General features: G+C 37.3%; 1 protein-coding gene across 5 annotated transcripts in view; it reads right to left on the bottom strand.

Annotated features, from left to right (window-relative positions):
* Window positions 1–12847, bottom strand: part of LOC105144933 (uncharacterized) — a 90776-nt gene extending 77929 nt beyond the window's left edge. For 2 of the 5 annotated variants that reach the window (XR_015548104.1, XR_015548103.1), the window contains exon 1: window positions 12282–12847. The gene's annotated coding sequence lies outside the window, so the exon portion shown is untranslated. The remainder of the gene's footprint in view (window positions 1–12281) is intronic. The other 3 variants (XM_087415522.1, XM_087415521.1, XM_087415523.1) reach the window with 2 other exon arrangements.
* Window positions 12848–13398: the final 551 nt, after the last annotated feature.

The following is a 13398-nucleotide window of genomic DNA, read 5'->3' on the forward strand; positions in this document are numbered from 1 at the left end:
AAAATTTATTATTACAAACGGTAGTCTTTTATGATGTCAATTTAAATCAATTTTGCTTTAAATATCCCCTGCTTTAAATATCGCGAACAAAAGACCTTTTATATAAACTCTTCTCTCGTTCCAATAAGATTTTATTGTACGTTGAACTTTATTTTTCTTTTGAATGAAATTCAACGCTATTCATGAGGAACAAACGGAAATGAAATGGAGCTGAAATGTCTGCGACGTTGATGAGGCCAAAAGGACGCGGCCGCTCGCACGCGCGTGCGTGCGTTACGCAACCGCATCGAGACCATAATGTCCAGCCTTGCAAAAAAGGGCCCGCTGGAATGCAGATCCTTTCAAAGGATAATCATTTCTCGGGAATACACACGGCACTACCGCTATTCAGGGTTCGATGAATATTGCATGGAAACCGTTCGAGCCTCGCGCCAGTGTTTAACGCTCGCGAACGACCGAAACATACGTCAAATATTAATCCTTAGAAATATCCGGCTTTCTTCGCTCCCACGTGCATCATCGCACGGGATTTTACGATCTGTTATCGTAAACAGCGTGTTATTTCATTAGGAAATTCCGCGATCATGCGTTCGTGTCATTCTCAAATTTGAGACGACTCGTATCGATTTTTAGCAGGTCCAAAAAAATTTTATTTATACTGAGAGAAAAGTATTTGATGTATCTGTGATTATGTAATCATATGGTAAAATAATTATGGTTATTCTTTAAAATCTTTCAAGTGACATCTAATTTTAAAGAGTGATAATGTTCAATAAGTGTTGAAAAAGAGTGACCCAATTTTTAAGTAAGACTATTCTTTAGAGTTAGATTCCCAAGATTCCAAAGATTTTAGAGGATAAAATCTTCATTTTTACAGTTATTATTAACAATGTTAATACTAATATAAATATATTTATATTACAGTTCTAAAAAAATATGTAATTGGCACCAAAAATAACTATAAATTACATTTAAATTATAATAACTGCAATCATTTTTTTTCTCAGTATAGCTTAAAAATATATCTTCTTAAAATCGTTTTTCTTCTTGAAATCGTTTTTCTTCTTGAAATCGTTTTTCTTCTTGAAATATAAATATCACAAAATATACATAGAAGAATAAATATTTCTACTTATTAATCTGAATTAAAAATTTTTTGAAGAAATAAATTCTTGAAACAATGTTAAAGTCTAGCCGTACAAGTATGCGATCTAATCTCGCCTTAAATTATTTCTCTAGCGAAGTGAATACGAATACGAATACGTAAGGCGAAAGGGACTACTCGTGTAATTTCGTTTTGAATAACCGCTCGTGCTCGGTCCCGGACCATTGGGAAACCATGCGATGTAAAGGAGGAAGAAAGAACTGACGCGGGCGGTGGGAAATGAGTTTTACCCTCTTACGTGGTATGAGAGCGCGAAGCGCGTGTCGCGCAATTTCCCTCACGGCATGGATCCTGTTAACATCCGCCTTTCCATCGCCTCGCGATCAAATATGTACGAAGTCGGCTGGTTACACATCGGCATTTTTATTTACGTAAATCAAATCATCATACCTTCTCGCCTTGTCCGACTTTCTCCTACGTAAATATTATGTACTACAGGTATATTGGCTCATTCAAGTAATATGAATGTTTTAAACATGAATTTATGGTTTTCAATCGTCGAGGACCTCCAAATATACTGATTAAAAAATTCTAATTCTAATTCTAATTTTTTTTTAACTTTTAGTATTATTATATTTAAATGGTAATATTTAATGCATTTAAATTTACAAGTTACAAACATTTAAAACAAAAATTTTGGAAATACTTTTGAAAATTTACATTTTTTTTGGAATTATTTATTCAAATATCTATAACAAAGTTTTTTAACAATAATATTTTAGATCTAATAACATTTATTGGATCTAAAGAATTATTGTTAAAAACACATTATTGTATATAAATATTTGAACAAATAATTCTCCAAAAAATCAATATTTAAAAAATGTTTTGATCTGAAACATACATGGATATTAAAAAATATTAAAAATACAATATTATGTAAAATTTTTTTTTAATTTATTTACTCTTTTCAATTTAATTAAAGTAGTACAAAAAAATTGTCCTTGAAATTTTAAAACAACTTAAGATGTCTCAAACAGTTTAAACATATTGCTGACACGAATTCACAGCGTAGCTACAAATACTTTGGAAAAAAATCCAGTCAAGGCTCTCTAGGACAGAATATATTAGCCGCGATTTTTAGGCACCGCACGTTTCGCGAAAGTTTACTGAGATCGCGTCTCAGTTAAGGTAGAGATTTACGATCTCTCCTGACCTACGGTCTTCAGAAGTCGTTGGCCCGCCTTAAAAAAGCGAGGCGTTAACAGTCGGTACTTATTGGAAAGATAAACTGAGATACAGAACCGTGAAACGTGCGACTTTTCTCTCGATGTCCAGTTTCATCTTTGGTAATTATATATGTATATTAGGAGAGAGAGAGAGAGAGAGAGAGAGAGAGAGAGAGAGAGTGTGTGTGTGTGTGTGTGTGTGTGTGTGTGTGTGTGTGTGTGTGTGAACACACATAATAATGCGTACACATTAGTAAGAGAAAGTAAGAAGTCTCGTTTAAAAAAAAGTGACCCTCTGCTCGACTTATAAATATTCAGAATTGATGTTTCGAGCAGACTTGGGAGATGGTTATTAACACGTGCAATCGTTGCTTTCCATTTCCGCACAAATGCTATTGAATATTTTGCACGTAAGCATCATTTGTTCTGGTTGAATATTTGATAGACAACAAGAATGAACTCACTGCTTACAGCGTGTGAGTATGAAAACGAAACATACTCTGAGTCTAAAGCTATGCGAGTACTTTATACTCAAGTAATGATGTCACTACTTGCTTACTTTGATGATATTATCATGTAACACAGGTTTGTAATCTTACTTTTTATGAGAGTTACGAGACTCAGTAAAGCACACGGTCTCGAGTTTATTCAGATTGTAGGCAAAAACACTGTTCAATCTCACTTGTCAGAATGAAAAGGAAAGTGCATTCAATTGCGTTATGACGTCCCACATGAGAATTATCTGAGTTTTGACGTAAATGGAAAGCAACTTTTGTGTGTGTGTGTGTGTGTGTGTGTGTGTGTGTGTGTGTGTGTGTGTGTGTGTGTGTGAACTTACGTCCTACGAATGGAATTATGGAAAGTACAAAGTTACGGAATAAACGCCATCAAATTGCAACACCGCGAACCATGTCTTCTGAAGTGATACTTGTGACTAAACAGTTAAAAACTTATGGATTTCTCCGAGACACGTGCGGTCGCACCCAGAGTGTCATCAACGGGCGTTTACTCGAAAGTGTGTCTTCGCGATTGGGTATATGGTATATCGGTGCTGCCGACAGTGTATCTCAAATGAGCATTCGAAGGCGAGTCGGGCGCTTCTAAATCAGAGTTCGAGAGGTTAAATGGGACTTCCGCGACGCTGCTCGTGTTCTTTCGTTGCCCCGCAGAAATGCACGCGGTGAGGAACACGCGCGGCGGCCAAAGATGGGCGAGGCAGGTGGAGAACGCGGCTCGAAAGATGAACGGAACCACGCGATGGAGAGAGAGAGAGAGAGAGAGAGAGAGAGAGAGAGAGAGAGAGAGAGAGAGAGAAAAGAGGCAAGTCGAGAAGAGCTCTCTCGCGGAGAGAGAACGAGCGGAGGACTCGTCGGTTGAGGAATGCTCGTGAAAGTCTCGAGCCATTGAGCACGACGAACGAGGCTCGCTATATCGCGCGCTCGCCATTCGCGCGGCCCTTATCTCCCCGGACCCCTTAACATTAGGTAAGAGTTTATGGCGGTCTGCACACGCCAAGGTCTCGTTTCCGCGTACCAAGGTTACCGGCAACCCAAACGAGATGAGGAGATTCGTGGAGATGCGATATGGACTGATTTACTGTAGCTATAACGGCTGAATGGATGCAAATCACAAGTTTAGAATTATTAATAATTAAAAACTAAGTCCTTTAATATAGCATTTTCTACTGGAAAAACTACAACATTGCACACTGAGTGCAGTTGAATGCAAATCAATTTACGTATATTTTTATTTTTCATTTTTCATTTTACATTAACGTAAATTAATAAACCCTTTTAATTACATATTCTCACAGTATTGTCACGGTAACCTCATAACTTTAAAAGGATTAAACTATTTATTAACACTGAAAATATGTAAACCGATTTGTGTTCAATTACATCAGTATTGCACTAGTTTTTCCAGGATATAACATTCACGGAAAAAACGGTTTTATTATAGTATCTAAAAATTTAGCTAAATACAGATTTAAAAATAATTTTATTGAATCATTAAAATAATTACATAGAACGTTTGCTGATAATGCTGCAAAAAGTTTAGATATTCTAGCAACTAATTTAAGCGTGTTACATAACTATTTTGATGATTCAAACACAATTATTTTCAGATCTGTATCTAGCTGTTTTCGATTAAATCATTTCGTTTTCATAATTTTAATATTATCGTTTTTAGTAAACCTATATTATGACGAAGCTCATCAATGGCACACGCGAATTATTTAGAACGAAAGCAGGCAACATGTTAAAAAGAGAAAAGGAGGAGAAAGAGATATATGGCTTTCATCTCATTTTAATTCAGTTATCCATCTCATGGAGATGGTATCGATCACCTTTCGGAAGCAACAGGCGCAATAATCGTTAACCTGAAACCTGGTTGACCCACAAAATCCAAAAGGTGAGAGCTGGAACGCGAAGTCAAACCACTCGGATGAGACTCTGACCTCTTACTCCCGTCCTGATAGCCACGTATTAATTAATTACGCAAATAAATTGAGCCCTCACGCGTTACAATATTAATAGATGATATATTTTTCATTGAGCTTTCTATTAATAATATTTTTGAAATAATAGTACCTAAATGTGTATGCACGATGAATTATTCATAAAAGAACCTATCGGAAACTTTGTCTTGGCTTTTTTGCCATATATTGCTCTATTCAAAAATAATACAATTAAAAAAGATTTCGAGTTACTACCAGAAATAAATTAAAGAAACATTTCCTTATCAGTTATCAAAAAAGTGAACTAACTTATTTTATAAAAAACCGTTACACAATTAAAAAACGGTGATTTTTGAAGATTGTGAAACAAAAGCGATAAAAATGACACTGATAATGCTAAGAATGTATTCTTTTTGCCAATATCATTAATTAATTAATAACTTTGTCAAGTTAAAAAATACTTTTCCCTTTTTCCGGAAAACTTAATTTTTTTATTAGAGTCATGCACTTTTGAAGCGAGATGTATCAATATTAATATAAAATTTATTATATTTCATGTACTGATACCATCAGTACCATACAGTGTTACGTAAGATTTTTTATCAAAGTAATGTTACGTCGATAGATTGCGACATGTAAATTTGCACAATAAGCAAGTCAATCGTGCCACCATCAATTCCTTGACACAACCAGAGTCAGGTCTCGTCGTTAATACGTAAAAGTCGGATGATGAAGACACAACAGGTTGCCATTTATTCGACCATATACACACACTTGATACCTTACTGATTTACCATTCAGATATTCATTCAGGTTCGGTTTATCAAGAATTCCAGCGTGCCGTAGTCATTGTCCCAGTTCTCCTAAATATTCTCCAACACGTTTCATTCGCAATTCAATTTTCACCTCACCTTTTCAACCCCCCCCAAGCCATTCTCCAGCACTGCTATGCGGCATTTCAGGAGGCTCCACGAATTCATTTCGTGTCGTTCACGAATCTACAATCGTACCTACATTGCTACGTTCTTCTTCACGGTTCCAATTAATTCTGACGTTAACCGGTATATTTATAAACGCGGTAAATTCACGAAGCGCGAATTTATTACCCATTGATTTATTATATTGATTCACGCTATCTGGATTTATGATGCCTCTCAAGCATGCGTAAACTTTGAATATCAGGAATAATCAAATCGCTTTCGACTAAAATGAAGAATTATACAATTTCGTAAGATGAATAAATAAGGCATGATAAGGTGATTAATGTACAAATACGAATTCTTTCCTTCATTACGATACAGTACAAGCGTAATTAAAAGACAGTAGTATGTACACTACATAAAAAAGAACACCTACTGTTAAATTCATAATGTCAAATTATGTCCAATTTAAGTTATTGTTAATCACATCTAGGTCGTCACTGCTTCTGCCTAATATGTCGTTAATTTGACTAATAAGGCTGAGTTGTTCCACCTATCGATAAACTTCAGATGACTCTCTAATTCTCTTACTCTATTACACTCTTACTCTTGTACTCTTTTGTTTATCCATTAGATAAATTACCACATAGTTTATCCAAAGATGGAACAATCGGTCCTTAAATAATGCAATTAAACTATTGAAAAAATGTATCTATTAATAGTATCTATTAAATTCGACTCAAATTTAGTTTATTATTTATCAAGTGCATAGGTTAATGTAAATAATGTTTATTTTGACTAACCAGATTAATCTAAATTTTGATAAAAGTTAAAAATAACAAAATATTACTTAACTTAAGGAATTGGATTATTATGCTTTTCTAAAAAAATGTATTTCGTAGCATTCCGATGAAACACCTTCGCATGACGTGTCCTACGTTATGCTGCGTTAACTCGCGTCTGTTAAATTAGGCGAGGTGTGAAAAAGGACACTCGTGAGTACGAGTAATGAATTTTTTTCGGGGGGGGGAGGGGGAAAGAGAAAGGAAGGAGGAGGGGAAGAGATGAATTTCGGCGCGAGAACACGGCAGGTACCGTAACTTCGTGAAAAAGATGGCTATCGTGCGGCCAACCGACCGACAGAGATGCGGAGGGCGAGATGCGGATTCGGCACGACGGGAGGAGTGCAAATAAAGTTCACGATCGGCGCACGGATGGTAGGATGCGATGGTAGGCCGCCGCCGAGTATTCTAACGGGGCAACGTCACGGCACGTTAACGTTCTACCAATGCGGAGGGGCTACCTTTCCGCGGTCATTTTCCATACTCTGTCGACCAGAGATCGCAGATCCGCGCATCGTTTCCGCGGCACGGTTCCGCCAAATAATCGGCGAATCGTGGTCGACTCGAGACTAGAGACCCTCTAATAAGAATGAATAATCTGAACATGAACCGCAATTTTATTTGCAGGATAATAATTTTAACAAAATCGACGAGAGAGGCAAGGACGTTTACATTTACTATTTCTTTCTCTTTCTGCTCTATCTTTTTCTTCATGACGAATCAATTAAAAGTGGCTTTCTCAAGTCTAGATTCTTATTAGAGCGTCTTTAGATTCGACTAAAGCCGAATAAAAGAACTTATTGCCTCGACTATAGACGATTGATAGTTTTTTCCGACATTTTTTAAATTTTTAAATTTGTTTTAAAAGATTTTACGGAGAATTGAGATGTATAATAATATTTCATGAGGTATCAAAATTTATCGCGAATTATCCCAAAAACCATAAGCAGACGCCAAAATCTGTAATATCATTACTGACACTTTGAAAGACCTATTCAATTTAATTAAGAAAAAATTAAAAGGCACTAATTAATTTTCAAAATGACATAAATTCATTTAAAGAAAGGAATACTAAGTATATTTTAATAAGTACTCTGTAAACTTTTAGAGTGAATCTCATCATAAAAAGTGAAATCTCGCTCTTTTTCAAGATTGATATAATTTTTATTCTTTAGAGTGCGATTTCACTCCAAAGACTTTAAATAAGAATAATCCAAATTTGCATAAATATTCTCAACAGAAAATTAAATTGTTTCACATTTTTGACAAAGAAGATTCAATAGATCCACAATCAACTTAGGAGGATTGAACAGGCTATCTGTCAGAGGAAGATAATTGACTAGTAGAACAGGGGGAGCGAAAATATTTCATTTATCGCCACCTCGGCGAGTACGTGCGGGGAAATAAATGCAAAGTGGAAAATTCACAGAAAATGCGGCGAAGAGAAGGAAACGACACTTCGAAAGACGCAGTAAGTCGCAGCAGAATACGGCGCGGTGTTTATAGGTGTGCCGCGCAGAAGAAAATCTCATACGGGGATACAGCCGTGCGAAACTTTTCAACTGTCCGTCTGGCTACTTACTTCTCGTTCAGTTATACCCCACGAAAGCTGTAACATCTCCACCGATCGGTGCTCGTAAAAATCGCGTATTGTATTTGGCTGCAAGCGGAAAGATGCGCTCATCTCCGTCTGGCATTGTTTTCCGTTCAAGAAAATATTGCTCGCCGTGCGACTATTCTTTTTGCCTGAAAATATAATCGCGATCGCTTGTCTTTCACGCTGTGAAAGAGCTACAAAAAGACACGAAATAGCTTGACCAGCTTTGCAAAATAATTCTACCATATTCGATATAAATCGTCGAGTAATTCTATTTTAAACAGAATCATTCTCCGTTCTCGATTCCCAGTTACAATAAGGCAAGAAAACAAAAAAGTTTCAAAAGTTCAAAGAAATTCTTCAAAGAAAACTTTTGGCAAACTAGCAATCTTGCCGCCATAATATTGCTAAAAGAAATAATCCGCAGTTACTAGCGAAAAAAACATCTTATTGGACCTATGAAAATAATTCTAAATTTGCGTATCTCATTTCAGTTCGAACATCTTTTTCGGGGTTAAACCCGATCGTTAGCCTAAATGAACAAAAATTTAGAACGTAGCACAAAAAGTGGCGACTTTCTCACGTTAAAGGCCCATAAATCACAATAATCACGATAATCAGGCGCGCATTCTCATAACGCGGTATGGACGCAGTAATCGTCTTCTCGCAGAGGTTGATCACCCGGGGAATTATAGGTAAACAACTATTAATTTTCACCTAAGCGGCGACGCTACCGACGTGGCCATGAAAAATCCGGATCACGCGCAATGAAAATTCTCGATGCATTCCTTAATCACGCACGCACGCACGCACGCACGCACGCACGGACGTTCGCACGCGATATCGTCGTGTATGCATACGCCTGCATCTACAGATGCTGGTGCAAGATGCATATTGCGAACTTAGTGCGTATAACGAGCACGGCCATAACTAAACGCGGTTCCGATGGGTTTGCCGATCCACGTTTCGGGATTTATAGTCATCGTGAACGATCAATGACTTGGCAACGGATCGCGAGGATCGCCTGGACTTTGCATTCCTTTCCCCTTTTTCACTTTTTACGCTTCTTCAGTCTTTCTCTTTCGTTTTCTCAAACTTCTTCCTTTTCGACGTCATAATTAAAAACTTAAGGTGGTTCATCATTCCATAATTAAGCGCTCGCGATGCGATTAAAATGAGAGCGAATTATTTAGCGTGTGAAATATTTTCAAATATAATGATGTCTGCGCATTCTTACATGAAATTATCATTATTAGTTTAGAAAGAGTGCTTAGAAAGAGTTTAGATAGTGATAGTTTGTATAATATCGTTCTCTTAAGTATCGAATTAGAAGATGCGATACGTTCTTTCTAACGGAACACAGATGCTTACAAATGTGAAAAAGAATAATGGTAACCCAAACCCTTAAGTTAATTTGAGTTCGTCTTGCAAATGATTTTCAATCAAATTGTGATTTTTAATTAAAAATAATTTAATATTATGAACTTAACAATGTAAGATCAGGAGAATACGCTCAGTCTATGTCTATTACGCGTATAATTAAAACAAGCTAATTTTATTGAATGAAATACAAAAGAGGCACACATTCTTAGAATATCTTCCAGTGAATGTGTTCCACCTACATCTATTTAAAAATAAATTTAACGATAACGCAAAGTAATATATCCGATGGATATTAACCTGACTACTGCTATGAAAACGTATCGTGATAAGAAATGTTTCGAAAGCAGGTTAACGTCACGCGAGATAGTCAAAAAGTAATCGTGGCGGACCCGTGACGTGGGATGTACGTAGACATCTGTGCGACACATATGGAAGGTACGTACGAGTGGAAATAGGACGTGCAGCCCGCTCGCCATGGCATGGAACCTACACGTGCATTGCACGTGCGAATGCCGTAATTTTCTTTCAACCAAATTACTCACGACTCACAACCTATTTTTCGCAATTATAAATTGAAGGATTCGATGCAACATTCAATATGCTAATCTAAATTTAATTTTCCCCAAGATTAATCTCTTAAAAAACGTGCATTAAATCGGAACTCTTTTGATTGGCTGCGTTCAACGGAATGTGTTTATTTTGCAACTGTTTAAAGTTTTCTTAATGATTGGATTGTACTTTTAGATATCTGAAAATGTAATTCAATCAGAATGAAGAAAAGTTCCAACAGTTGCAAAATAAATAGTCTGCTGAACGTAATCATACAGTAATTAAAACTATATAACGTTTTTCTATGAAAATAGCACTTTTCATTCATGATGATTGCATTGAGAGGAAAATGTTGGTGAGAGTATATTTAAGATTACAATAAAATAATTATAAGAGTTCTAGTTTTATAGTTATTATTCTGTAACGTTAGTAATAATAATTATATTTACAATGAAGCCTTTATATTTACAAGTTTCCTTCTTGGCTAAATGTGTGCTGAAGTGAATAAATTATTCTATTCTATTCTAATTACATTTATAATTCTCTATGTATAAAAAATATAATAGTTGATTCCGACTATAAAAATGAAGCCAACTATAAATTATTTTACACAATTATAATCACGGATATCAAACATTTTGCTCTCAGTGTGCAATGTTTTTTTCAAGATGATTTTTATTTATAAAATTATTTTCAAATTCACAGTATTATATTTTAAGGCTATCTTTAATAAATTCAAATCTTTTCTTGAAAAATAATATCGATAGCAACATTAGCAACAAATTCGTGAGACATAAACGTTTGTGAATAACAGTCGTGTTTGTAAATAGCTGCATATATAAATAGAGGAACGTGCTGTACATTAATATTAATGTCTACCGATCCTGTCGTTTTGATGTGCGCTAATATTATGACGGTAATAAAAATTTGCGCGTCCACCGCTGCGAAAATAAATCACTGCGGCGAAGTATATTATGACGCGTACTCGAATAACCGACAATTTGTCTATTCAAATTATTCCGGGTAAATGCCGCGCGTGTGGCATAGCATGTTAATTGTGTATCGTGTTATTTCAATACGCATTACTCATGCATTCACGCCAGCGCGCGCATAATTTATTTCCGAGCTTTAAGCTTTTAATCCTTTCGTTATTTAGAAACGTATATGCCTACCCACGTACCAACGTGTCTCGAATCGAAATGCAGTGACTTTTATTGGAGAGAATATTAAATAAATGTGGAATAAATAATCTGATAATAATGACAACAACACGTGCTTTTGAATTTCAGCCACTAAAGTTAACGACAAGTATTAAATCGCATCTTATTTTAAATTCTCGTTATTAATTATTTTCACTTTTATTGCCAAATTTTTGTTCAATCTAATGCCCGTTTCTATCAATGTAGTAACTTTTATCTTTTTTTTTTAGTCCTAAAAGTTAAAAAAGAACAAAGACTAAATTAAGCCGAGACCGAAGTTAATTGACAATGACAGAAATGGACAAAGACTAGAATTGATAAAGACATAAGATAAAGACTAGAATTGAAATTTTAATCGAGAGACAAAATTCCATAAGACCAAGTTTTTTCACGATTAACGTTAAATAATTTTATTACACGCTGACAAGATTGAAGCAATCATTAATATTCTCTATTGCTTCATTTTTCTACATAATTTGTCATGTCCCATTTTTAGTGGGACACTTTGGTACTTTTTGCTGAAATCGAGACAACTGACAGTCAATACAGCACAAAAGTTTGTAGCAACATTGCTTCAACGTTTGCAATGTTATTGCAATAAAGTTCACATCACATTAGAGACTGAAAATTGCGAATTGGAATCTGTTAGCAATTAAGAGTCTGTTTTCTATGGCTGAACTAGTAACACTAGTGTACACTTTTGAAACTTAAGGTGAGATAGATGTAAGTTCGATAATTGGCGAAAGCGAGAAAGAGAGTTCTGGTGCAATCTAGTGCAGGAATAGAAAACAAACCTTGAAATTCATGGTATCTAACGACAGTATCTAAGATATATTACGTGTTAAATATAAGAACCGAGTATGAATACTTCAATGTGAATATTCGAAAGGGTTAGATTCTATCGCGTGAAGTTCGCTCCGATATCGTATATCGAACAGTCGGCCGATCCCTCTCAATCCTCGATCCTTCGAAAAATGTAAAATCAGTGACTCAACTCACCGATAAATCCGCGACGTTGCTCTTTTTCCCACGACGTGGGTTGACTTTCGTCGCCGCCGGGCTGTCTCAGACGGTGAAGGAAAAGAATTGCGTTCCAGGAAGGGAGTTTCCTCTCCTCGATGTGACGACACTCAAATCGAACTCGTGAACCCAGATTGTCCGTGGCTGGAGCACGGGAGATCACTGCACCGTCCGATGGAGCGAGAGAGAAAGAATAATACACTTTGCGCTCTCGATCGCGCGGGCGAGCGACGAACAAACGACGGATGTCATGCACTGTCACCGATCACTGTCAATTGCCAAACGGGAGAACCCGTCCCCTCGTAGAAATTCTTCCGCGTTCCCGCGACGCGCAGCACGAACGGTACCGTACCACGCGCGTCCGCAGTCTGCGACCACCTGCCGAACGCGGGCCGTGTTTACATCGCACGAGGGTGAGCGACGCGGCGGAGAAAGAGATGAAGAAGGCAGAGTGCGCGAGGGCGCGACGAACTTGTACCGACGAGTGTGTACCGCTACCTATCGCTTCGGCGTCTCACGGGCGAATGCAGGCGAGTACTAGTCGCGCAAACTCGCCGCGCCGCGCCGCGCCGCGCCGCGCCGCGCAACCGTAGACTGTGATTGGTGGGGATGGATTGGTGCGCGCCGTGCCGTCTCCTTCCCTCCCTCCCTCCCGTCCCGCGCTCCGGCGAGTCGCTCGCTCGTTTACCTCTCTCGCCGGAGAACGGTACACCTTTTTCCATTTCGCTCTTCTCTATCAGCCTCCCCTGCGGCCCCGTAGATCTTTCGCGCGCCACGACTTTTTCAGGGGGACGCAAGGACGGCTCTCTTCCGCGGGAAACGAGACTGATAACGCGAGACGAGCCGGTCACGGCGCGCCCTGGAGCTCAACTCTTTACTCTACTCTCTAGTCTCTACCATGATGATCATGGCTTAACTCCGTGTATTAGACTATTAGATTGAAAATTGAGATTGCTCGTTGGAAATTGGGAGTATTGGGACCGACCGATCAAAACGAAACGGGCAAACATGGAAATTATAGATTAGAGTACTGATCATATAATTTTTCCTTTAAGAAAAAACGTGAAAAATGGAAATTTTTGCCATTATGAAGATA

This window comes from Acromyrmex echinatior, chromosome 18 (genome assembly GCF_024713525.1).
Source record: "Acromyrmex echinatior isolate Ae372 chromosome 18, ASM2471352v2, whole genome shotgun sequence".
Classification (NCBI taxonomy): domain Eukaryota; kingdom Metazoa; phylum Arthropoda; class Insecta; order Hymenoptera; family Formicidae; genus Acromyrmex; species Acromyrmex echinatior.